This window comes from Caretta caretta, chromosome 2, assembly GCF_965140235.1.
Source record: "Caretta caretta isolate rCarCar2 chromosome 2, rCarCar1.hap1, whole genome shotgun sequence".
In the NCBI taxonomy this organism is placed as follows: Eukaryota; Metazoa; Chordata; order Testudines; family Cheloniidae; genus Caretta; species Caretta caretta.
The window spans coordinates 201560999-201588931 of record NC_134207.1 but is presented as its reverse complement, the minus strand read 5'-3'; the positions used below and the strand labels follow the sequence as shown (position 1 = coordinate 201588931).

At 39.2% G+C, this 27933-nt stretch overlaps 1 protein-coding gene across 6 annotated transcripts in view; it reads right to left on the bottom strand.

Annotated features, from left to right (window-relative positions):
- ZNF385D (zinc finger protein 385D) overlaps positions 1 to 27933 on the bottom strand; it is a 631463-nt gene that overhangs the window by 39505 nt on the left and 564025 nt on the right. The window lies entirely within an intron of this gene.

The following is a 27933-nucleotide window of genomic DNA, read 5'->3' as shown; positions in this document are numbered from 1 at the left end:
GAAGCAAATACTCACCGGCAACTACACACCACACAACAGAAACACTAACCCAAGAACCAATCCCTGCAACAAACTCTGTTGCCAAGTCTGTCCGCATATCTATTCAAGGGACACCATCATAGGACCTAGCCACATCATCAGGAGCTCGTTCACCTGCACATCTACCAATGTGATATGTGCCAGCAATGCCCCTCTGGCATGTACATTGGCCAAACCAGACAGTCTCTATGCAAAATAATAAATAGACACAAAGCAGACATCAAGAATTGTAAAATTCAAAAACCAGTAGGAGACCACTTCAATCTTCCTTGACACTCAATAACAGACTTAAAAGTGGCCATTCTTTAACAAAAAAACTTTAAAAATAGACTTCAACAAGAAACTGCAGAACTGAAATTAATTTGCAAACTTGACATCATCAAATTAGGCCTGAATAAAGACTGGGAGTAGCTGGGTCACTACAAAAAATAATTTTCCCTCTGTGACACTCACATCTTCTTGTCAACTGTTGGTAATGGGCCACAATCACCCTGATTGAATTGACCTTGTTAGCACGGACCCCCCCACTTGGTAAGGCAACTCCCATTTTTCATGTGCTGTGCCTTTATACTGCTTACTGTATTTTTCACTTCATGCATCTGATGAAGTGGGTTATAGCCCACGAAAGCTTATGCTCAAATAAATGTGTTAGTCTCTAAGGTGCCACAAGGACTCCTTGTTGTTTTTACTAATACAGACTAACGCGGCTACCCCTCTGAAACCTGACTTCATTGGAGTCACTCCTGATTATCACGGGGGTAAGGGAGATCAAAATTAAGGCCTTAATTATTTATAAATATAGAATGAAAATATGTGTGACTGTTCTAAGATTCTATGGATTGAGATAACCTACCAATATAATTAATCAAGTAAAACTGCTTACATTATTGACCATAGGACACGCTTTCAGCATGTCTAGATTCCTAGCTACTAAACTGGCATTTCCAAATGCAGGTTTAAGTTAACGAATCAGAGTTTTTCTGCATCTAAAACTCAAGCCTCTGAAAAATGGGTATGGAAAACTGCTTGTGCAATTTCAGAGGCCATGTTGAGGAGGCTCCTGAGAAAATTTAATCTACAGGGGACACCTTCCAAGAAGGCTCTGCACTTGTATGCTTTCTGCTCTTTCCTATTTGTCAATTTATAACTGTTTGAACTAATATTTTATTCTGAAGGGAGGATGGCAACAATTCTAGGCCTAACTTGTGACCCACCTTTTTTTTAAAAATAATTTCTCATACCTGTTTGCAAAGTCCATGTAGTTCTTTATATGTGTTTTTTTTCCAAAACAAATGCTTCAATGATGTTTTTCTAAAAAAAGAAAATAAATAATGCCAGCATCCATACAATAACAAACCAATCTGCATGCATGATGGGGGGGGAACACATGGTAAGGAAACTTGATTTCAGTTTCAAGCTTCCAAGAGGTTATGTTGTTATCAGCAACAATAAATCAAATAATTAAAAAAATATGAAAAATACTTCAGTAATGTTCTTGTAAACAAAAAAATGTATATTTAGCTGTGAGGCTTATACACTCTACCTTTAATAAATTTCAGCTGCTTATTTTAAAGCATTCATTTCCCAGACACACTTTATCTGTGGATAAACTACTAAAACTTCCACTAGTCTTGCATATGTGGCATCCCTCCTTTCCCTTGTGAACTTTTAGGCAACACTTTGTTCTTTGAAATTTTGCTCCTGCTCCTCTTTCTAACAGCTCAGTAACTCTCAGGCTGTCGCTTTATAACCAAAGTCTTGATCTGCACTGGCTTGTATCACTAGCATCAGCAGCTGCTGTTAAATCACCTGTCAAATTTGCAAAGTTCTCACTCAATTTACCCTGAATGTCAGGCTTGCACTTTTTTTGCCCATGTTTCTGTTGATGTTGTTTACGCAAGGATTCTGCTGGGACCAATGGACTAGCTTGAGCTTCATGCACAGATGATCCTTTAGTACCAACTGTCTCTCCACTATAAGTGCAGAGCAGAGCAAAATTCAAATGCATGTTGAATTTTTATGTACTAGTTTGCATGATCCATGATCCATACACAAATCCAACTGCTTTACATCATTAATATCTGATTGAAAAGCCAGCGCACCAATTTATTATGCAAATTTATTACAAATAGATAAACATGTAGTCAGTGTTTGATATACTCATCCATTTAAAAAACAATTTTACTGCTTTGCATGTAGGGAGCATAAAGTGGCTTGCATGTGTAGTTGTCAATGTCTCTGAAATATTGTTAACAGGTTCAGAGCAGATGATACCAAAATCTTGTGATCTGTGACTGTAAGATTTCAGCCAAAAATGACGCAAATTTCACACAATCTTTGCCATTTAGTGAAAATTACCTATGAGGAAAGATTGAAAAAGAAACAGGTTTAGTCGAGAGAAGAAAAGACTGAGGGGTAATATGATAGTCTTCTAGTACATAAAAGGTTGTTATAAAGAGGAGGTTGATAAATTGTTCTCCTTATCCACTGAGGAGGCGACAAGAAATAAAGGACTAAAATTGCAGCAAGAGAGATTTTGGTTAGACATTAGGAAAAACTTCCTACCTGTTAGGGTAGTTAAGCCCGAGAACAAATTACTCAGGGAGGTTGTGGAACATCCATCATTTGGAGGTTTTTAAGAACAAGTTAGACAAACATCTGTCAAGGCTGGTCTAGAGAATACTTAATCCTGCCTCAGTGCACGGGACTGGACTACATGACCTATTGAGGTCCCTTCCAATCCTACACGTCTGTGAGTCTCTGAATCTACGATTTTAGGACAAAATCTTGAGGGAAATCAATGAAATCTCATAAGAACCACACTTGCAAGTTTTCTGCCACATCTATACTAGGCTCTTCCAATTTTGGATCAGATTCATAGAGTAAAAATGTTTGAGCTTCTTTGGACTGAAATCCAAACCCTTCCAATCCTATGAAATTCAGCAGTTCAAGATTAAACATCTTGGATGTGGTTCATATGTTCTATTAGCACTAGTAAGGACACATGAAATAAATCTTATGAAAAACTTTTAAAATATTACAAAAAAATCATCTACCACAATTTCATTTTAGTAATGCCCTCTCTACAATAAAAGCTTTATAGGTGTTTAGCATCCCGTAATTATTCGTTTTAAACATTTCCCCTCCAGATGCATTGTCACTTATGGTGCCTTTTTAAATACAAAATTAAACCAAAAAAAGGACAATTTACTAGCTTTACTGTCTTATACAGTTTGTTTGGGAGAGAGGTTGGTGGTTGTTTTCAAATACCTTTGAGGGTTAATTTGAGCTATAGCTAAGCTTTATTTTTAGTGTTTTGATCATGTACAAGTGTTGAGGCAGAAACCTCTGTAATAAAATGTGATGCTAAGTAGCCTACAGCTGCTACATTTGTGATTCAGTCTGTCACAGACACACCTCACTGCTTACCCTGTGACATATTAAATTGTTTCCCTCTATCTGCATGAAGAAGATACCATTTGTTGTTGTTTTTATTATTGATTTTTTTCTTTTCTTATTCTAATGTCTCATCAGCATTTATTTTTCTCTTTAAAATCACTTTGCTGCTTTGAGCAATGTTGTCCATTTGTTTGATAAAAATGGTTTCTAAACCCTTCTATACATAAATATAATTGAACTTTGATCATAAGGTTTTAGGGCATTGTGTCAAACTACCCCAATATTAGCAGTGATGCTTTATGCCGTGATTTTGTACTTTAATAAATAGACCATGATATTGTAAACCGAAGTGTTAAATAAAAGGCGGTGCTGGAGTTTTGTGCACTTTGCAACATGACCCCTTTTCCCTATATCCAGAGGAGCACCTAAGCTAGTGATGGGGATGCATGCCAGGGGAAGGATGCCACCGCTACTATTTGCCATCACCTCCTCTCAATAGTTCTACCAAGCAATGGCCGCCTTAAATTCTGTCCGACACTCCACAGAAGGTCTACTCGCTGAGATCAACCAGCAGTGGATATCTCTGGGTCTTCTGCTTATGTCTAGGGCAATTTTTCCAAGCTCTGAGTTTCTTCAGAGGGCCACATTAAGACCACATTGGGAGGCCCAGAGCCTGGGTTCCATTGGTGTATCTGGGCCCTAGGTTTTGCCATCAACATGAGATTGTGTTGGTCCTGCAGCAAACAAAGTTTCCAAATCTTGGCACTGTCAGATGTTGGCTGTGTGGGAATCTATCATTGGAACAAAAGTGTTCAAAGGAATATTTTACAAATCTATACAAATAAATTTATGACGACACCTTTTTAGGACATTACTAATAAATAGCAAAATGCTGGCTAGTTTGAATTCAAAGTACCAATATGATTGTTGAGTTATTGCTGAAATTATTATCACAGTTCAATCAAAAACAGACTACAACGAGAGACTGCTGAATTGGAATTAATTTGCAAACTGGATACAATTAACTTAGGCTTGAATAAAGACTGTGAGTGGATGGATCATTACACAAAGTAAAACTACTTCCCCATGTTTATTTCCCCCCTTCCCACTCCCCACTGTTCCTCAGACATTCTTATCAACTGCTGGAAATGGCCCACCTTGATTATCGCTACAAAAGGTTTCCCTCCCTCCGCCCCGCCGCTCTCCTGCTGGTAATAGCTCACCTTAAGTGATCACTCTCGTTACAGTGTGTAACACCCATTGTTTCATGTTCTTTATGTATATAAATCTCCCCACTGTATTTTCCACTGAATGCATCAGATGAAGTGAGCTGTAGCTCACGAAAGCTTATGCTCAAATAAATTTGTTAGTCTCTAAGGTACCACAAGTACTCCTTTTCTTTTTGCGAATACAGACTAACATGGCTGCTACTCTGAAACCTGAAGTAGCAAAACATGGTGTGACTTCGCTGTAAAATTTACGAAAGTTAGGGCAGGACCTTTGTCTTTTTTGTTATAACTCTGCAGGCCCATGCACACTGGTTATATAACCATTTCCTGTAACATTAGGCTTTTGAACTGATAGATTGATTTGTTCATTTACATACTATAATCATATTGGTTAAAAAGTGTATTTTATGGAAAATTGCACCATAATTGTTCATGGCTCTTTATAGTCATGCAAAAGATGAAGGCCATGTCCTAAGGAGTTTGCAGTCTAATTAAAAAAAAATTAAGGCCCTGAGCCTGCCAAGACTTACTCATCCGCTTAGCTTGAAGCAGCTTCACTGAAGTCAATAAAACTACAGAGTGTGTGTAAAGTTAAGCCTGTAAACAAATCTTTGCAGGACCTGGGCTTCAGAATATTAGTCACAGAAGTGAGGGCAGGTAAAATGGAGTGGCAGAGAGGGAAATGGTGGAAGGCTAAGAGACAGAGAAGAAAGTTTTTAAACAGAGGTTTTAAGAAGAAAAGAGGGGGAGTCACCTGGTACATGTGAAGCACAGAGATGATAAGATCCAAGAACAGAGATTATGTGAAAAAGTAGTCAAATCAGCATAGAATGAGACAAATCAATCACTTAGAAGTGTGCAGAGATTTACCGGCCACAAAAGAGGACTTTCTGAGGAAGGGTTTGCTTGTTTCTGATGGCCAGCTTTTCGTCACATCCATTAATGTATAGTATTTATACAATAGATGGCTTCTGAATAATACTTTTATCCAAATTGTTCACAAGTGTATTAAGGACAGGGATATTCATGAGGAGCAAAGACATGAATGACCTAGACAATTCCACACATGAACAGGGATATAATCTAACAGAATTCTATTTGAAAAATGTTTATATTGCCTTAATTTAAAACAAAACAAAACTTTTACTACGCTCATGACTTTCAAATAAGGAGAACACTGAAAATTATGTACTCGCTATCTTTCTGACCAATCATATAGTCTGCCTCTCAATATTGAATATATGATGTCATGATTCTGTGTCTAAAAATTATTTATTTCAGCAGCAGAAGCATATCTTTTGAAGAGAAAAATTCCAATACTTATTTGAACAATAACCCAATGTAGGGTTTATATATATTATACCACCATGAAAGATTATTAGTGGAAACATAGTCAAATAACTACTTAGAACCTAGTCTACTGATCCCTTAGCTAAATATAGGGTAAGCGTGTACAACACATACATGTATTGTACCTTGCTTTCCAAATGCAAAGATCACAGAGACCACAGACATGTTATTCGTAGAACTTAGCACTGAATCACATATATCCTTTAGAGAGCACGCATTCTTTAGTCAACTCTCAGCTGATGATTTGCATGACTTTTATTAAGCAAAATTTAGATGTTGAAGTAGCAGATATTTGAAGCAATAATTGCCCCAAATATTTCCCTCAGGATAGGAAACATATTAATTTTGAAATAATATGTTTACAGTATATCACAAACAGTTAATTTCTCTCTTACTACAGTATTAAAAATCTTCAGGGTGTAGGTTAATAGTCTATAAATATACTTCTCAGGTGGTTCAAAGTAGGCATCATAGTCAATGGATGGATTAATGGATTATTCAAAACTGAAGTTGTCTGATGGTAGCAACACCTGAAACGTGTTCCTATACTGAATCCAGTAAGCAGTCTATCCAGACTGCAGATTTTGCTTAGTTACCAGTTAAGTGGCTATCCCACAAACCCAGATTAAGGGGCAACACATCACTGTGCTGCCAAGGAGCAATCCAAGAGGACGAATGTGACTCAGAGACTCATTTCATTGTCTGGTTTGCTTCTGGTGTGACTCTGCTGTGCACTAGCCCTTATCTGAGAAGATTGCATAGCTACAGTCTAGCCCAATGAGATTACTAACCAGAGCTGGTGATGAATTTTTTAGGAAATGCTGATTCATCAAAACCGATACTTTCTGCAGGAAAAGACAGGTTTGAGAAAACTTTTGCCGGGGCAGGTTTCTTAAGCCCAGGATGGAATTTCTGTCAACACACACATGAGAGAGACCCACATCCCAGAAAAGCCGACAACCTGAGGGTTAGGGCATTCATCAGGTATGTGAAAGACCTGGGTTCAGTTCTTGCTTTGAATCTGATCTGGCAGAGCAGGGCCTTGAACCCAGCTATCACAGATCCTCTCTGAGTACCTTAACCAGCAGGCTATTGTCTATTCTGGGGTGTGGGGCTCTGTCATCAAAAAGTTTCACATTCCTCTCCACCATACCTGCAAAAGCAAATGGAAGTCCTGGGTGGTTTTAACAAACAAAATAGTAGCCTAATTTTGCAAAACCAGATGCATAAAAGTTATATAAGTGGAACATTGGACATTTTGTTATGTGCATGGTATCTTTCCTTCCAGCTGACTAAGAGAAATCCACAGGTCATTTGATCAAGCAAAATGTTCTGGGTATAAAATAAATGGGCAAACAAAGTGAATTCTCTCCTGTTCTGAATTCTGCCCAACACCCTACTATGTAAACGGAACTTCCAATAGCTAACAAAGTATGTGGAGTAGTTGGGCATTTTGCTAAACAAAGAACTATCACCTATAGTAAGAGATAATATCACTGTAGTAATGCAGTCACTGCAAAAACACTTTACAAACTAGAGCAAATTATTGGGTCAATATCAAACCATCACACTGAGAAGAGAGTATCGGAAACTAAATTACTTTTTAGTATGGTGCCACTTAAATCCCATCCAATTACAGTAATTTAGCAAATGATTCAGACCTTCCTATGGGAAGGGAAAAGACCAAGAGTTATTCTGGAGAGATTTTGAAACCCAAAAAGCAAAAGGTAGTTTAGGGCTTCCAAATATAGAACTAGACTATATTGCAAATGATCTTTCACAATCAGTGTGATTAAATAATAGTGTCTCTGCCTTGCTCCTGGAGTAAGTTCTTTTAAAAGAGAGTGGAAAACCAAACTCAAAACATGTTAAAACTTACATGTAACAGGGCCCTTTTCTAACCCAGGGCATGTCTTCAGTTTTCCCTCCCTAGGAAGGAAAGAAGAGTAGTCTGTCTCTTGTGGCAGGACAATTAATCACTCGATTCCTTTTTCAGCAGGATAGCTTAAATAGTCCATGTGTTGCTTTGCATCAAATCTGGATAAATGATGCCGCCTTTTCTCATTTTGGGACAGTCATTCCAGTCCTTTTTTCTAGGAGTCACCCCTCATCCTACTGAAACCTTTAGCCTCTTACAGCTTCCTCTTAATAAACCCTAGCTGTCAACTCCACCTTTCAGCTTCCAGATGGGGAACAGTTGTCAGCTTTTCTCTGCAAGCATGACTCTTAAAATAGTCCCCATTGCCTCTTCTGTGCCTAAGGTGTGGGTTTCATGGTTCAGCTGAGAACCAAAACACATACACTCACATACTGCCTCACTTCATTCTTGAATACATTCAGAAGTCCTAGAAATTGCATCTTTCCCAACCCAACACTGCTTAGTTACACCAAATGAAAAAAAGTGCCAGCCTTAAGTATTGAGAATGTTTGGGTAAGAGCACATAAACGGATCAATGTTTTACCAGAATTAACCCATTGTTTTTAAATCAGGAACAGAGCTAACATAAAAATTGAGGGCAGGTTGTTTTACTAAGAGCAATGGCAATTGGAAGGGATAGTTTCTCTTGGAGATTTATATTAGGAGGGTTTACCAGCTACTTTACCTCCTAGCAAAATGGCTTTAACTTGAGAAGCAAATCAACCACCAAGATTTCATATAATTTAAAGTTATTAGTATTCCTGCTTGCCTGGAGTAACTAAGCCATCTCCAATAGTAATTTTAATATTAAAACATGCAACCTTCTCTCATCTAATCTCAAAAATGTATGTGATGTTATATTTCCCTAACATGTGTATTTCAGTGTCTCAGAGACAGATGGGGATGTTAGTTAACTATAAGGCTTTATGACACAAAGAATGGCTAGATATATTAGACTAAACAACAACAACTGCTAGTGCATCTAAAATGAAGTTAGATCACTTTAAAATCATAACTATATAGGACTGCTGCACAGCTGCTTAAATGTGGCCTAGTGGACAGAGATATGTGCAAGTAGTGTGAGAATCAAGGTGTTAATTTGACACGTTATGTGGCAATGTTCTAACATTGGAAATATTTGCTTAAATGTTCTGTTACAAAAATAATGTGAGATCATAAATTATCAGCTGAGACAGAACTATATATGGTACATGAATTTTCTTCACTCCCTGGGACTACAATTTATTTTTTAAATGGATTGCAGTTGTGCTATCAAGGGCCAAGAGGTAAAGCTTGAGAAGCTAGAAGAGTTGTTGTGTCCTACTGATAATGGCAAACATCGCTACAAAAACCATAGATTCCTCATGTGGTAAGAGAAGAATTTCTCTCTATCTCAATGAGAATACACATCAGTGAGAAATACCTGAGACTATTAAAAAAGTGTGACGGGGTGCAGTGGTATAGCAATCTATGGCTTTGTTTCTGCGAAGTGTTGGCTTGTTTTTGGTTTTGTCCATATTTTTGGTTATTATTGTGTATAGTTTTGTATAACTATTTTATAATTTAAGGGAAAAAAAACCCTTTTAATTGCACAATATCTGTAACGCCTGCTCTAGGATTAAATTAAAATGTGTCTAAATCAAAATATACACTATTCCTTACAATTCACAAAACTAACCCCCTTCATATCCAAGGTTTAATTCTAATAATTTTTGGTTATCAACCACCCCTGAGAACTAGTGGCTTTGAATGTGTGTGGCAAAGATACATTATCTGAAGGAAGTTACACTGATTTGAAACTCTGTTAGCTGATATTTCCAGTAAAGTAGATCTGAGGACGGTGGGATTAGATTGAATGTTAGTTCCTCTACACTTTAAGAGCCAAGGCCATATCCCGATTACAATGGGAGTTAGGTACCTAAATATCTTTGAGAATCTGGTCCCAATTCTTCAGTTAGTATAGCAACATTCTCCATTATTTCATTTAATTACACCAATCAAGGATCGGGCCCTATGTATTTTCTGGCTTTAAATGTTTCTCCACTGTTGAGGAGAACCGCATGCTCATACACTCATTCATTTTTCCCTAGAGAATTTTTTTTCCCCAAGGTCACTCAACTCTCAAATATTAAGCTAAAACTGATTTGTTTAATGCCCCTTGGCTTGCCTTTTGGAATACTCAGAAATTTTAAGAAGGGCACTTGCTATTTTCCAAGCATTAGCATTTCACAGTTAGCAGAGGCATTTTGTTAGAGCATTGTACCAACAGAATTAGTATAATATTGGTACCACTAGTGTAATACTGATACAAGTTAATGATTACTTTGTTATTGGTTCATTAATTTTGTAATACTAAGCCCTTAGACCTTATTGTCCAGGTGTTCTTCTGAACCACAATGTGTGATTTAAGTCCTGCAAGTCACTTTGAAGATCTTGAGAAATTATATTCAGATCACTTTTTACTGGATAATTGTGTCTTTCCTTGCATCTAGTTCCATCACAGATTTGTACTTTCAGACTAAAAACAATTAAAATGTTAGTGCATTTTCTGGGCATATCAGAAACACTGTGTGAGGCACTGAAAAGGATAGCAAACAAGTCTCACAAATGAACAAAGCAGGCATCCATTGAAAATGCTTACAGAATACACGCTGTGGTAAATGTTATGGCCCATACTGACTGGACACTTCCATTTCTTATTTAATCTACTCAGATTAGTACAGAATGTAAATTTAAGGACACAGGTGGGCCAAAAAGAGATATTCAGAAGCATGTGGTTTGTCAGAAACTCATTCATCTCTTAATCAGAAACAAAGAAACATGAGAGTCATTAAAATACATTTGAAGCGCAAAATTGAGCTTCCAAATGCCTTTCCTAGAATTCAAAATGGCCTCGTCCTCTCTGCTACCTCAATTGAACCAGTCAGTCATCTTCAGTAAAAAGGATCGCTCACATCCTGACTTCCTCCCAACCCCCAAAATTAAACATTCTGGGGGGGGGGCAAGGGGAAAAGAACAGGAAATGCACTCTGAAAAAAAATGAATATGTGAACTGCAATTTAGTTTAGAGAAGAAGGATACTTTTGTGGTTAAAGCACTAGACTGGGATGCCACAGTCCTGGGTTTGTTCCTTGCCAGTGCAGAGCTCATTGCAGGATTGGGACCCATGTGACAAATTTCAGAGCCATGCACTATATTGCATTTGTCATGTATCCTTGAGCACTTACTTATCTCTCTCTCCCAGGTCTGTGTCTAAGATTCCAAATCTCTAAGCATCTTCAAACAGCTGCCATTTGCCAAAATCATAAAGACAATAAAAACATTAACCAGCCAAAAGGAATGTTTTTCTTTCTTTCTCCCACATGTAGATTGTAGAATACTGCCACACAATTACCCTGTGTTACATACCAGATAGATAACCAGTAACAAGCGAAGATCCATGTCTTGTGATCCACTGAGGATAAACCAGGAACTGTATATCACCAGAAAAGAACCAGTGGTTCATTTAGTCCAGTATCCTCTCTCCACCAGTTGCCAGTACTATATGCTTCTAAGGAAGAAACCTTGCAGTGAGCAATTATGGAATAACCTGCTCCCAAGGAAAGTTTCCTCCTACACCTCAATTCTTGGAAGCTGGCTTATACCCAAAGGCGTTTTCTAAATTTTCCAGTATGGAACTCAGCTCTTGCTTTCAGCTCTGGAAAGTCCTCTAATACCAGATTTTAAAGTGTCACATTTTAGACATGTACACAAACTATTTCAAGCACTTTTAGAAGTTTCATACCATTACATTTTTCCCTATTCCTCAGAGTTCTGAACAACTATAAAATGGAAGAATTTGTCTGCACAAATATTACACACCGCTGCAAAATCCTACCTCAGGGCCTCATAATGGTGTAGTGGTGACCCTGGCCATCTGACAGCTATGGTAGTGGGGTGTATGCCCTGGTAGGTCTAACAATGCTACAAAAGGTGTCGGACTATCCAATCCAGGGAGGGGGATTGCTCTCTCAGAGGAAAGAGCGCTTTTCCTTCTCCTTAGAGGTTGAAGGCTAGCTAAGCCTGAGGAGGTACGCATGCCTGCCCGCCTTGCTAGTGGGATGGCTTGAAGTTAACGGCTAAAACAACGCGAGTAAATGGGCCTTAGTTCCCTGCGTATCATCGAACCATTCTACTGTGGCAGAGCTGAAATTGAGCTACGAGAGGTTGCTAAAAATGTCAGGTGCTAGGCCAACATGGAAAAGGACAACGCTCGCTGTGTGTACTTACAATTGTAGGTCGCTGGCAACGGAGGAAACGTTAAAACCATCTGATGGAGGAGAAGAAAAGGATAAAATGCAGTATCCTCGATGTCTGCAAAACCTGATGGAAGAAGGAGTTGGAAGTCAACTGGAAGGATGGAAGTGCTGAGATGCTCGGAAAAGGAGATGGTGCTACAAATGTTGGAGGAGTCGGATTTATTGTCAGTAAGGATTAGTCTTCGAAAGTCATATCATACCAGCTAATATCATCATGTATTGGTGTGCTGCATCTTCAGATGGAGTCAAAAGCTACCCTCAAGGTCATCCAGACCTACGCTCCCACAAGTGCAAGTGAGGATGAAGAAATGGAAGAATTTTACCGAGAACTTGAAACGGCCCTCGCGCAAAAGTCCACTTACACGGTCACGATGGGAGATTTCAACGCCAAGGTTGGTCGAAGGAAATCTGGTGAAAAGTTCATAGGGAGGTATGGCAGCGGCGAAAGGAATGAAAGAGGAGAAAGGCTGGTAGCGATGGCAGAAACGAAAGAACTGTAAGTGGCAAACACCTGGTACAAAAAGAAGACTGCAAGAAGGTGGACTTGGATCGCGCCAAACGCGAAGAGCAAGAATGAAATCAACTATATTTTAGTCAATAAAAGGCTCATCATGGAATATATCTCTGTGGTGCAGCCTTTCAACACCAGCAGTGATCATCGCCTGCTTAGAGTGAAGTTGATTTTCGACAAAGCGGTGGAAAAGAAGGCATTACAGATGGCAAACAGGAAACAGTGGCCAAAGACATTTGATGAAGCAAAGCTGAAGAAAGCAATTTCTGGGTTTGACTGGAGCCTGATGGAAAAGTGTGATGAGGACTATAGTATCTTTGCTGACAAGCTGAGACATTGCATAAAAGCAGCTGAAATTGAAAAGCTGAAGAGGGCAAAGGGAAGAATCTTGAATGAAATTAAAAGCTTGTTGGAGAAGTGGAGAAACATGAAAAGGATCTTGGATAACAACCTTGAATACTCCATCCATTCTGTGCAAGCTTATATGTCGAAAACTGAAGGACGACTTTGACAACTTCTGGAAAGAAAAGCTTCTCAAAACAGCTGAATCACGCAAGAGTCTTAGGACATGCAAGCGGGAATTGACACAGTATAGATTGAGTGTAACAGCACTGAAGAACAAGGATGGAGATACAGTAATTGACAGAGCAGGGATGGAGGAGGTCTGCAAGGACTTCTATACAGAACTGTTCAAATCAAGAATCAACGTCCCTCTCCCAACGCTCCAAGAGTCAGAAGAACGCGTCCCCCCAATAATTGTCAGCGAAGTCCGAAGTGCACTACACCAGATGAAGAAAGGAAAAGCTCCAGGCAAAGATGGAATAACATCAGAAATTATTTCTGCAGGAGGTGAAAAACTTTGGAAGGCCCTCGCTTTAAGATTTAGTTGATCTTGAAGAAGGAAAAATACCATCAAGTCGAATATCTTGCTGCACAAGAAGGGTGATAGAGAAAATCTTAAGAACTACCGCCCTATATGCCTGCTCTCTCACATCTACAAGCTCTTTACAAAGGTGATAATGAACCTACTCTTGCAGAGTCTGGAAGAACAACAGCCGAGAGAGCAGGCAGGGTTTCGAAGAAATTTCAGCATGATCGACCATATATTTACTCTTAGCCAGCTCCTAGAAAGAGTGAGGGACTACTAACTCCCGCTGTGCAGTGCTTTCATCGACTATGAAAAGGCCTTTGATAATTCGAGTTTAACGTAATATTAAAGGCACCCACAGAGCAGGGCATTAACACGCAGTATATCAGTTTGTTGAAAGAAGCGAATACTGGATGTACAACAGACATTACTCTCCGCAAAACTCCCCTCCTCATCCCAATCGAGAAAGGTGTAAAGCAAGGAGATATGATTTCACTGAAATTATTCACTGCCTGCCTTGAAATGGTTATGAACAAGATCAATTGGGGGAGTGGTATTAACATAAACTGAGAACGATTATCCCATCTCAGATTCATGGACGACATCGTACTAATTGCTGAAAGCACTAACCAACTGCAGAGCATGCTACGAAGACTTGACAAGAAAAGCAGTCAGGGCGGCCTGAAAATGAACAGCTGCAAAATGAAATACATGCAATCAGATGTCTTACGAAAAGCCCAAATAATGGTAACAGGAGAAGAAATCGAAGAAATGGAACAATATGTATATATTTGAGCCAAGAAGTTAATATGTGCCAAGACCTGAACGGAGAACTCTCACGAAGGATTTGGGCAGGATGGTGTGCATTTAATTCCATCAACGATGTCCTCAAAGGAAAAATCAACAATACCACATGTACAAATATCTTCAATTCAACAGTGCTGCCAGCCATGCTGTATGGTAGTGAAACGTGGGCACTGATGAAGAGAGAAGAACAGCGGCTGTCGGTAGCTGAAAGGGCAATGGAATGAGCTATGTAGGGAATTTCCCTTCTGGATCGCATCCCAAATGAAATGATCAGAGAACGCAGCGGTGTGAAAATATTGTCGTGGAAAGCAGACATAACAAGATGCGATGGGCGGGCCACGCAGCATGGCTCATGGACAATAGGTGGACCGCAATCGTTGCTGAGCGGTATCCACGAGAACAGAAAAGACCACCCGGTCGGCCTCCAAGAAGATGGGAAGATGACATTGTTAAACATTTTGGACGAACATGGAGAAGAAAGGCAAGAGTGAGAGAAGAATGGCGGACGTATTGTGATTGGCTCAGTCTTAACGACAGCTGAACACTGATTGATCCAAGTGATCCAGGTGAAATATTACGCATACTTTCCAAATAGAAAAAAATACAGTCATAAGCAGAACAGAAACTACTCTACAATATCTTACACTGGATTTCCACCAGGGATGCAGCCAGAAAATATATCAAGTAATCTCATTTGACAGCAGTAGCAAGACAATAACAGGATATTCAGTAGGTCAGGCTCCAGAAAATGTGGATTTTAAATATTACTACACATTTGAAGATTTCATTCTACTGAAAAATAAGGAATGGGCAGTATCTTATCATTTGGGCATGTCTGGAGAGGGACAGGGAATTGGGAAGAATACAGACAACACAGCAAAGAGCACTGTGAATGAATGGAAGCCATGTTCTATGTCTGGAACAGGAAATTCCCCTTGTTTGTCAAGAGACTGCCTCAGTGATCTCATAGTTCCTCCTGACTATTAATTCTCTACAATGATCTACAATGTCTCTCTCTTACATCTTTCTTTACCCTTCACTGATGCATCCCAACAGATCCCAATTTACAGATATTTTCCAGAACCAGTAACTGTTGGTGACTGCACTACACTGAATATGCAGCTCCTCTTACTCTCGAGCTGATGAGCTCCAGGCTCCTAGGCCTGACAAAAGGGATGGTATTCTGGTGAATGTCTGAATTGGGACTCATGATACAAGAGATTATTTCCCAGCCCCATAACAGATTTGCTGTATGACCTTGAGTGCATCACTTAATTGTTCTGTGACTCAGTTTCCCATCTGCACAATGCATGGCTGTGCTTGCATGGATTGTAATGCAGAATTTGGATTTACATTGTAAATTCTTTGGTATAAGGTAAGTCTCTTACTATGGAAATATACAGCATGTAACACTATGGGGCCCTAATTTGGGTTGGGGCCACTAGGATCAATTGTAATAATAAATAATGAGGTGGCTTTTGTCAATGTAATCACTACTACCTTCTCCAGCTCTGTGAGAAATTCATAAATATGTATTTTTGTGCACATAAATATTTCTGATTACTTCTGAATTTTCCCATGCTTCAAATCATTTTCAATCACCCAATATTTCTCTCAGAAAATAAAAATATTCAGGAAAATAAATCACACAATATTAATTGGTGGAATGCATGAATTTTCATGGAAAAAACACCCCCATCTCAAGCAATTTATTTACCATCTTCTGAATGAACAAGCTTAGCCTGAATAATATCATTAACTGCCTTTTCTCCTGTTTAGTCCACTTTTCCTAGTCCCAGGATTTAACATCACTGTACCTTAAAGAGATAATATTTATCAACTCTCTCTATCTTTAGCATCTCAAAAACCTGAAATATAACTCTGCTTACACATCTTCTCCCTGAGTGCATTCTTAGTTTTTCCAGGCTTTCTGCATATGTTGACCCTCTGAACCCTTTGATCATTCTTGTTGCCTTCCTTTGAACCTTTTCAGTCTCCTCTGTGTTCTTCATACAGCCTAAAATTATACATATGCTCAAAATCAGAGACAGCTGTCCAAAGATAGTCTAATAAGCCCCTCATGGAGCTCTAAAATAATTTCCTCTAACTTGTGTTCTACTCACCTTTTCATACAGCTCTGTTCCTTTTGCCTTTTTAAGCTTCATTTATGCATAGTCTGAGTGTATTTCCTGGTTCTGTCCAGTGTCACACACACATACTTGTTCTGTACTGTGTTTTGCAGAGTGTGCCTATTTAATATACACTGGCTATTTTAAACTTCTCGATTCACTGTCTTACACTTTTTTAGCTCAGATATTGATATCATTTGTCCACTGGTGTTTTGTAATCAAATGCCACTTTCTAATTAAATTTCTGTTGTCAGCATTAAGGATGTGATGCAAAGCACATTTAAATCAGTGGAAGTCTTCCCATTGACATCAATGGACTTTGGATCAGGCCTTATATGCTAGTCCAAAACTATTTAGTTTGTATTATCTGCATATATAGTGATCATATAGTGTTATCTTCTTCTGAGTCATTTCTTGGGAGAAGAATGGAACTAATCAAGTGAACTTCTCTAATATGTTTTTTTTTTATTATGAACTGGGCTCTTGGTATAGAAACATAGAATCATAGAATATCAGGGTTGGAAGGGACCTCAGGAGGTCATCTAGTCCAACCCCCTGCTCAAAGCAGGAACAATCCCCAATTAAATCATCCCAGCCAGGGCTTTGTCAAGCCTGACCTTAAAAACTTCTAAGGAAGGAGATTCCACCACCTCCCTAGGTAACACATTCCACTGTTTCACCACCCTCCTAGTGAAAAAGTTTTTCCTAATATCCAACCTAGATCTCTCCCACTGCAACTTGAGACCATTACTCCTTGTCCTGTCATCCGCTACCACTGAGAATAGTCTAGATCCATCCTCTTTGGAACCACCTTTCAGGTAGTTGAAAGCAGCTATCAAATCTCCCCTCATTCTTCTCTTCTGTAGACTAAACAATCCCAGTTCCCTCAGCTTCTCCTCGTAAGTCATGTGTTCCAGTCCTCAAATCATTTTTGTTGCATACATACAACCACAATGGTCTAAACCACTCAATACAATGTAAGCTCAAAGAAAGCAATATTTTCCCCAAGACTTAACAAATTATTTAATTTCAATTTAAAGGGGATGCAAGGACTGATGGAGAAAGTAGCATGCAGAGTTGCCATGGATGTGCAAACTACTGCTGGGTTTAACTTGGATGACAATGACTTCAGCAAAGTAAATGGGCCTAATTACTTCATCTGAAGAATGAAAATTCTGGTACTTAAACAGCTATTGTGAAAGGTATTAGCAATATTCATTTGAGTAACTTCATTCCAGTAAACAAAGCTTCATTTTAATGATCTATTTCGATTAGATAGTAGTTAAAAAGAAGAAAAAGAAGAAAGCATGATGAATGCCAAATAATGCCTACCATCAGATTGAGAAATATATGATAGAAAAACACCTATCCGATCAACTGACCACAGAAATTAGTTATGGAAAAGACCTATTACATCATCTAGTCCATTCCTCTTGCCAGTGCACAACTGGTTCCTACAGCATAAGCATAAATACAGAGAGGTTCACTTTCTGTCATTTGCTCTGAAGATAAATCTGAAGCAATAAGCAGCTAAAATCAGTAACATATGTAATATAAATAAAATAACAGACCATTTATGAAAATACTTAATTTTAATTTGCCAGCTGGACGCAGAGTTCTAGTGCATTTATGGGTGATTGCTGAATATTGTAATTTGTATTTTTAATAAACCTCATCCAGAAATTTAAAACCTCCCTATTTAGCCTTTTTTTGATTAATATACAAATTAAAACGTAGTGCTGCTGCCAACAATGAGCAAGGCAGAACTCTGCCTCTGGTTGGCAGATTCATGCAGCAAGAGCTGGAGAGAAAAGCAGCTGTGGAGAAAGAGGGATGGAAAGTAAGGGTTGCAGAAGCAGTGAGGACAAAGAGGTGAAGAAGTTGCAACATTGGTTAATGTGTGATAGTAGAAGGAGGAGAGCTGAGGCGGCAGGAGAGAGAAGTTGGTTTGGAAATGTTCAGTCTAGCTCCACCCATCACCACCTCTCCTCTGGCAACCTTTCCTCTTTGTTGAAGTGGAAAGCTCTGCCCTCCCCATTAAGGGCACATCAACCTGTAAATCCCACTCTTGATTGGTGGTAGCTAATGGATCCATTTTCATAGAATCATCGAAGTGTAGGACTGGAAGGGACCTCAATAGGTCATCTAGTCCAGTCCCTTGTACTCAAGGCAGGACTAAGTAATCACTAGACCATTCTTGATAGGTGTTTGTCTAACTTGTTCTTAAAATCCTCAAGTGATGGAGGTTCCACAACCACTCTAGGCAATTTGTTCCAGTGCTTAACTACCCTGAACTTAGGAATTTTTTCCTAATGTCCAACCTAAACCTCCTTTACTGCAGTTTTATGCCCATTGCTTAGTCTCCTAGTCTCAGAAGTTAAGGAGAACAACTTTTCACCCTCCTCCTTCTAAAACCTTTTATGTACTTGAGAACCATTAGTGTGTCCCTCCTCACTTTTCGATTCTCCAGAATAAACAAACCCAATTGTTTCAATCTTTCCTCATAGATCATGTTTTCTAGATCTTTAATATTTTTGTTGCTTTTCTCTGGACTTTCTCCAGTTGGTCCACATCTTTCCTGGAATGTGGCACCCAGAACTGGACACAATACTCCAGTTGAAGTCTTATCAGCACTGAGTAGATTGGAAGAATTATTTCTTGTGTCTTGCTTGCAACACTCCTGTTAATACATCCCAGAATGATGTTTGCTATTTTTGCAACAGTGTTACACAGTTGACTCATATTTAGCTTGTGATCCACAATAACCCCCAGATCACTTTCTGCAGCACTCCGACCTAGGCAGTAGTTTCCCATTTTGTATGTGTGCAATTGATTGTTCCTTCCTAAGTGGAATACTATGCATTTGTCCTTATTGAATTTCATCCTATTTACTTCAGACCATTTCTCCAGTTTATCCAGATCACTTTGAATTTTAATCCTACTCTCCCAGCGTGGTATCATCTGAAAACGTTATATATGTACTCTCTATGCTATTATCTAAATAATTGATGAAGATATTGACCAGAACCAGACACATGACTGATCCCTGTGGGACCCCACTGGATGTGCTCTTCCAGCTGGACTGTGAACCACTGATAACCACTCTCTGCGAATGCTTTTCCAACCAGTTATGCATCCGCCTTATAGTAGCTCCATCTAGGCTATATTTCTCTAGTTTGTTTATGAGACAATCATGTGAGGTCAGCTAAGATCATCAATGCTGTCTTCTAAAAAAACAGTTTAATGCCAATTTTGAAATATGCAATTGTCCTGCCAGGGCTCAGAAAACTATCACATGGTTCAAGTGACCTAATCAACAACCACACTGTCTTGAACCAATTGTGTACACAGAGTAGGGTGGTAGGGCAAGACGACAACAGCGGTACCTGATCTCTGTTCGTACCCTAGACCCTTTTCAGTCAGACTTCAGACTAAGATATGGTACTGAAACAACACTGGTTAAGCTGCAGGTTTACTCTCTCCTAGCCACAGGCAGGTAGCAAGTGCCTATGACAGCACTATTACATCTTTTGGTAGCTTTCAACACTAATCAAAAGGCAAGCTGTTGGCTTGCCTTTTGGACCTTGCAGTCGCATGTAATGACCATTCACATTAAGATGACTTATCTAATTCCATTCACATACATAATAGAGTATCATGATGGGTTTCCCTTTAATTCAAGGTGACTCCAGAATAGGCAGACAAACTTTCCTTGGGAGAACACCAGTATGAACAATTCCCATTTAAGAACAAACAATGGAGTGGGGGAAGACTATGACACTTTTGGAGAGAAATATTGTCCTCTTAAATTAGACATTAGAAATAGATAAATGTATATAGATACATTCCAAGCAGTGCTTTGATATGAACCAGAGTGCTCCTGTTGATGTGTAACACACACAGAGCTTTGATATTTGAAAAGCCTAAGGATAATATGTGTGGCTTATTTCTGGTTGTAAAAACTGAAAAGACAGAAGCAGGAACTAGCCCAGGGCAGTGAACTTACACTCTCTGCCAGGAGAGTCTCTTGTGTTTCACACAGGGACCTGGAATGGCACCCAGTGGAGAGGGAGAGCTTGGGTCCCCCATCACACCTCCGAAAGGACTGATGTACCTCTGCCAGGGAAGCAAGGGGTCAGATGTGCCAGACACTAGGCCGCCCAGTCTTCTGAGCATCCTATTATGCTGATGTATTAGGTTGTGGGTTCCCCCCCCCCCCAATAAATGGGTCAATATAACTTTTATTTAATTACCTTTATATAAACAAAGATATTTTCATGTATTAAATTAATCTGCAATCCATAATCTTTTTAGTGATCTGAGACCTCCAGAGAACTAGTTACAAGGCTGTTTTTTCTCCAAGTTAAAACATCAACTACTTTAATTAAAATTAATAGGGTCTTTCTTGATATGACCTAAAGTCTACATGCTAATTTTTCCCTTTGGACTCCTTAGACCTCATGCAATTATAGTGAAATGACTTCTTTCTAGCAATATTTACAAGGCCTGTCAGAGAAACTTTTAGCATGAAAATCAGAGACAGAAGAATAATCGATTAATGTTTGCTGAGAATGTTCCTTTCCTTTGGCTATAAGCTCAAAGCAGAATACTTATTCTACCATATACTAAATGCTATATTTATAAAATACACAAGTTTAGGCAGACAATATTTAATTCTTTAAGTAATTTTGGTTCATTCTACCAGGAAATTTGCAGTGAATGTCAAAACTACCTATTACCAATGTCATTTAGAGTTGTTTTGTTCTTTAAACAAGAGCTAAGAGATTAAAATATGACAGACATACAAAATATACACAGTTTGAGACTATATGGAATAAAATTTAAGAGGGATGAGAATGACATCCAGTAATACCTCTTGGAGTTCCAATTTTACAATAATGTTCCTGTTATCCCTACACATGGAAAATTCAGCAGGAAAGGGGAAAAAATAAAAACAAAATTGTAAACAAGCTCCAGATATGCAATATTATCCCCTTTGTGGGAAGGCACTGTGGGCATAACGAGCGTCCCATTAAGGAACCAACATCCTTCACCGGCCTACATCATCCAAAATAAAACAGGCAGGTGATACGTGAAGTTGAGTATTCTTATTCTGCTCTTTTGCATATTCTGTATTTAGATTTCCTGTAGTCCTTTACATCAGCTACATATAAACCAGTGGTTCTCAAACTGTGGGTTCGAACCCCAAAGTAGGTCGCAATTCAGTTTTAATGGGGTTGCCAGGGCTGGCTTAGACTTGCTGAGCCCTGGGTGGCAGGGCTCAGGTTACAGGCCCCCTGCCTGGGGCTGAGGCCCCGGGAAGTGGGGCTCAGACTTTGGCTTCAGCCCTGGGTGGCAGGGCTTAGGTTACAGGCGCCCTGCCTGGGGCTGAGGCCCTTGGGCTTTGGTCCCTCCACCAGGGGTGGCAGGCTCAGGCTTTACCCCCTCCTGGGGTTGTGTAGTAATGTTTGTTGTCAGAAGGGGGTTGTGGTGCAATGAAGTTTGAGAATCCCTGATATAAAACTATATAAATATCTATGGGAACCTCTGTAGATTCTAGGAAGAAAATACAAGTTGGTTTCTGATTTTACATAAAATCACACAAAAAACACTCAGGGTTAGCTTTTTCCAGCTGAAGAAATCAGAAGTAAATCATCCCCTCTATTAAGAGGCAAAGATGACACAGAAATGTGGCAGAAATAACAAAAGGAAGAAAGAAGAGCCAGTGTCACTTGCATTGTAACAATGTATGTTTTACAGCTGCTTTTAGCTTGCACACCCTGAGCTTGCTGAACAGTTTAAGGAGGAATAAATCCTTGAGCAAGTACAGTGGTGGCCATTAAAAAGTCTACATTTGACAAGAGTTGGCACACATTGTTATCCAAGACATTGCAGTATTATCCTAATCTTGAAATAAAATAAAAAAATATGAAATCTCAGAGATGACCATCTGAAAACTACTTGTGTATGTTAATATATACAAGTAGTAAGATTGTGCCTGAGTTTCCTTTCAATGAGACTTTTGTAACCTACTTGCTCTGACCTCCATATTTTTAGGCAAAAGTAATGGAAATAATAAATGTGAAGACTATTTTCTAAAGCACTTTGGGTTCCTATGTTCTAAAAGTTTCTTTAAAGTGTTCAAATTTCTAGATAGGTGGTATCTTTTCTTGGAATTCTTGTGGTGGAAATTGGCAAAATAATTTCGCAGCAGTGAAAATTTACACAGATAAAGAACTTTTTATTCTCTGATTAATAAGACACTGAAAATACACAAAAACAAAATGAACAACAATTAACAAGATTACTTAACTGAGTGGTTTCAAACCAGTTTGCAGCAATACAGCCAAAATGATAATGTTGCTGAGCATGTCTGTAATAGTCACAGGCCCCTGGCTTCTCACATTTTCTTGACCAGTTTCCTAATCATGGAACCTGGAGCAGACAGAGGACAGCCTGGCTTCAGTTCCATTGAAAACAAAGGGAAATAGACAACTTTTCTAGATGCACTCTAGTTTCCTCTTGCAAGGTTGTAGGGAAATGGTAGTCACTTTAACCAAAGACACTTTGTAGCTTCCTTTGTGCTGAGAATAATAGAAAGCAGTGGACATCTTTAGTAGGGGTAATCTAACATCCATGTTGATGATTTAGCTTCACTGGGAAAACTGGATAATTTCTTGCTGAGCTAAATGGTGGTAAAGCAAATTTATTTTCAAATTAAGATGACTACTTTGTCTTTTCATTTCAATCTCTTTATTTGAAATATTTTTAAAAACTCAGAAAATTCAAATACAAAATTACTTACATAAAACTAGCTATGGCTGCCAAGGCGCGCGCGCACACAAATCTAAAGTCAAAATCACAAAAAGCGGGAAACAAATACGTTTAAGTGACCGTGATTTGACAGGCGTACCTCTGATATGTATGGATGAAATGTTGACTTGTTAATAGATCAATTCCCGGAAAAAAGAAGTTGCAGGAGTGAGGTGGTCACTATTTACACATCTAATAGTCTATACTGACTTTCTAATGTTGACCATTGTACTATTACAACTTCCTTTTTTCCCTTTAATTGGTCAACAAATGTAAACAGCATAGGCTAAGAGCAGCTCTCAACAATCATTTTCTCTACAAATATATGTATATTGTGCATATCTTAAAGCAGAGGTGGGCAAACTATGGCCCACGGCCCACATCCAACCCACGGGACTGTCCTGCCTGGTCCTTGAGCTCCCGGCCGGGGAGGCTAGCCCCCTCCCTGTGCTGCCAGCGCTCTGGGCGGTGGGGCTGGGAACTCAGGCCGAGCGGCGCAGCTGCGAGAGCCGGCGGCCTGCCCCAGTGCTCTAGGCTGCGCAGCTGCATGGCTGGCTCCATCCAGGTGGCGCGGCTGCCAGTCCTGGTGCTCTGAGTGGCATGGTAAAGGGGCAGGGAGCTGGGCGGTTGGATAAGGGGCAGGGAGTCCCAGGGGGCAGTCAGGGGACAGGGAGCAGGAGGCGGTTGGATAGGTGTGGGAGTCCCGGGGGGGTGGGGGCTGTCAGGGGCCGGGGGTATGGATAGGGGCAGGGGGTCCCGGGGGTCAGTCAGGGGACAGGCAGCAAAAGGGGATGGGGTGGGGTTCTGGGGGGAGGGTTAGGGGCGGGGGGTCCCGGGAGGGGGCAGTCAGGGAACAAGGAGTCGGGGGGGTTGGATGGGTTGGGGGTTTTGAGGGGGGCAGTCAGGGGGCGGGAAGTGGGGGGGGGTGGAGACCAGGCTGTTTGAGGAGGCACATACAGTTTCAGAACTCCGATATGGCCCTCAGGCCAAAAAGTTTGCTCACCCCTGTTCTAAATTGTCTGTTATAAATGCTATACTAATAGGCTAGTACACAACTTCTCACTCAGATTTTTTAATTTAAGCATGTTATAGGGCAACTAGCAGTGACTTGTGCTTGCTCTCTCTCTCTCTCTCTCTCTCTCTCTCTCACACACACACACACACAAACAAACTAGAGAGAAAACAGAACACTACCTACCCATTTTGTCCAATTCCTTGTTGGGATCTTTATTTTACTTACAAATATATAAAGTCAGAACCAGCAACTTTTTGGCCCTGAGCAAACTTCCTTAGAGTTTTTACCAAGGACACAAACAACTACTGATTTTTTACTTTAACTTCTTAGCAACCAAATAGTAAAGCGAGACCGCAGGACTGATTAAGAATGAAAAAGTTCCTGCACTTCTTGATTGGTTATTGTTTTACAGCATCTGCAAGATAAACCATTGAACGTGGCTTGGCTGGGAAGTCCCTATGTTTTTATGCCAAGCTGATGAAATAGATGAAAATGTTGCACTTGTGTATTTGGAGTTTGGGAGGGAAAGAGAGATTTTAAATTGGCCTTTGCAAACCAATGAAATATGCTATTAAAATATGGGCAATAATACTTGTTTTGTTATTCACTAGCAAAAAACCAGACCATTTAAAGATTGTCTTGTTTTTAGATCCATTCAATACAAATATTAACCCACACTTGAAAAAATAAATGAAACATGTTTAGATAGTGTTCCATGCAATATATTTTGTAACAAGCTGGAAACAGCCAGTTACAACTATGCAGCTTGAAATGCAGATGAAGACCAGCCCCTGATGTCTTGAGTGGCATTTCTATTTTGAGCACTCAGTCTTATTACTAATGACAGGTAGTGTGTGTAGATAACTGAAAGAAACTCAATATCAGAAAGCAATTCATTATATGCCTCAAAAATAATAGGATAGAAAGGATCACAAAGACATGGGGCCAGATTCACTCCTCAGTGTTCTAAATCTAGAGTCACACCACTGAAGGCACAATGATGCTGTTACACTTGATTTACACCGGTTTAATAAAGGGCTTTCTAGTCATGTTAATGATTTTTTTAAAGAAAAGGGCTGAGGATGATACATATTTCAGAACTACAAGAATGTAGTTTTATGTACGTCACCTTGTTTTGTTTGCCTATCTGTTATTAGCTTTTCCTTCATTTGTCTCTTACTTTTGTTATTCAAAATTCTTTGTCTTTTTGAACACTGTCCATTGCACACAATTTTCAGAGATATCATCTTGAGGCTTCTCAATAACTACTAAGTACATCAAGTGAATCATTTTTATCAGCTTCTAAATGATGATCACACATTAACAACATTGCTATCTTGTTATATATTTATTTATTTCCAGGCCTACCAGTGTCACTTGCTTTGACTGAGGATTAACTCGGTATTTGTTGACATGTCTGGGGAGAACAATTTAATTGGAATGACTTGATGGAAAGAAGAAACATGACCCATGGGCAGCACTTCATATTCCAAAAAAAGGCTATTCCCCCTCCACAAGTGTAAATCAAGAGCAACTCCACTGACATCAGTGGAATTACCCAGAGGTAAAATTGGTGAGAGATCAAAATGCAAGGAGCTTGGAATTACTTTTTTGATTTAAAAGGTTTATCTGACGTTTACAGAGTAAAAAGACAGTACACACATATCTGAATCTTAAAACCTCTCCATAGCCCTAGCCCTTTTTGCCTGTGACTCTTCCAAAGATCTAGAAAACTCTTTAAAAAACCACTGCCAATAAAGTAATGTGCTTCAGAACCATGCACCTGAAAAGTCAAAGCTTCCCCTTACCATCAAGTGTGCTTCACATTTCTTAAATCTTAATTTGTTTGGGAATTGAAGTTAAAGGGTAAAATCCTGGCTCAATTTAAGTCAGTGGGAGTTTTGCCATTGACTTCAATGGGGCCCAGATTTCACCGCAGAGATAATACAGAGAAAATGAAATATATTCTTCCTGGAAATAACCCTCATGATCTGTAGTTGTTTACATGTGCATCAAAGTCTTCTTTAGATAGATATTGTGTAAAATTTACAGCGCGCCCAATGTATGATTTTCAAAGCCACTTTTCTTCATTGAAAAAACTATTTCTTCTCCATATTTTCTCATCTTTATATCCCTAGCTATTCCTGCTGTAAAGCTGTTAATAAAAGTATTACAAGATTCAGCCATCCAATAGGATTTTTTTTTCTATTTTACATATACAAATGGCTCAACAAATTTTGCTCAACTGTCTACAAATATTCACCTAAAAACATTCAGGGATAAAGCATGGAAAAGTTTAATCCTGAAAGGCGACAGAAGATTTTGTAGGAATTAAACAGAGATAAACTGAAACAGTAATTATTGTAGCTGGTAGCTTGTAACCCAACAGGATATATCACAATGCCTTCTATCAATGCCACTGCATCGGATGTGCATCATAGTTAAAAATGCACTTAAATCCTCATCTGATTCTTGATATTATAGTACTGGGCATCTCTTGCCAACTGTGTCACACTGAGTGGTGGCTTTATTATATGAACAAATATCCACGGGGAGCTAAACTAAAACTACCAAATTCATTTCAATGGTGATCTACACATTTCTGAACTCAGATTTTTTAGATTAAAGTCTAGATCACTGACCCCTTTGCACCACCATAGAGTATAACAATGTCAAATCATCTTTGTTTATTTGGAAAACAGTATATGAATGTGTATAGTGCCTAGCACACTGGGGTCCTGATCTCTGGTTCGGGGCCCTAGGAACTATCAAAATCCAAATAATAAAATATACTTTTAATGAATATTTGACCTACTTCCCTTCTCCCCCTTTTCTACTGTGTTTACTAAGGTAGATGCATCAGGAGTTCTCAGGCCTAAATACAAACTGGACATTGGTCAAAACTGTATCATGCAATGCTCTTGCATAAAATACAACAAAATGAAATTGATCTGTTAATAATCTGCACCACATACAATGAGAAAAGAGATACCTTAATTTTTCCATACAAATCACAGCAGATAAGCAATAACATTTCAGCCTAGTTATTTAGTATTCTATCTAATGTACTTATACGGCCCCCATCATCACAATTTTGGAGTCCCTGTTTATATGTAAAAAGAAAAGGAGGACTTGTGGCACCTTAGAGACTAACCAATTTATTTGAGCATGAGCTGTAGCTCATGAAAGCTTATGCTCAAATAAATTGGTTAGTCTCTAAGGTGCCACAAGTCCTCCTTTTCTTTTTGCAAATACAGACTAACACGGCTGTTCCTCTGAAACCTGTTTATATGTATTGTATTTATCCTCAGAAATAGGAAACTGCTTTTCTCCCATTGTACAGATGGAGAATTGGAGAACAGAGAAACTAAGTGACTTGCCCAAGGTGAGAGACAAAGCTTGTGGAGGAGCAGGGAATTGAATCCCAGTCCTAAGTTAGGGCACTATCCACTGGACCATCCTTCCTCTCTGTTTTGAAACCATCTTTATACTGAATCAACTCACACTTTGTTTAATATCTTAAACTGAAGCATATGGCATGGGGGAACAAAGAGGGT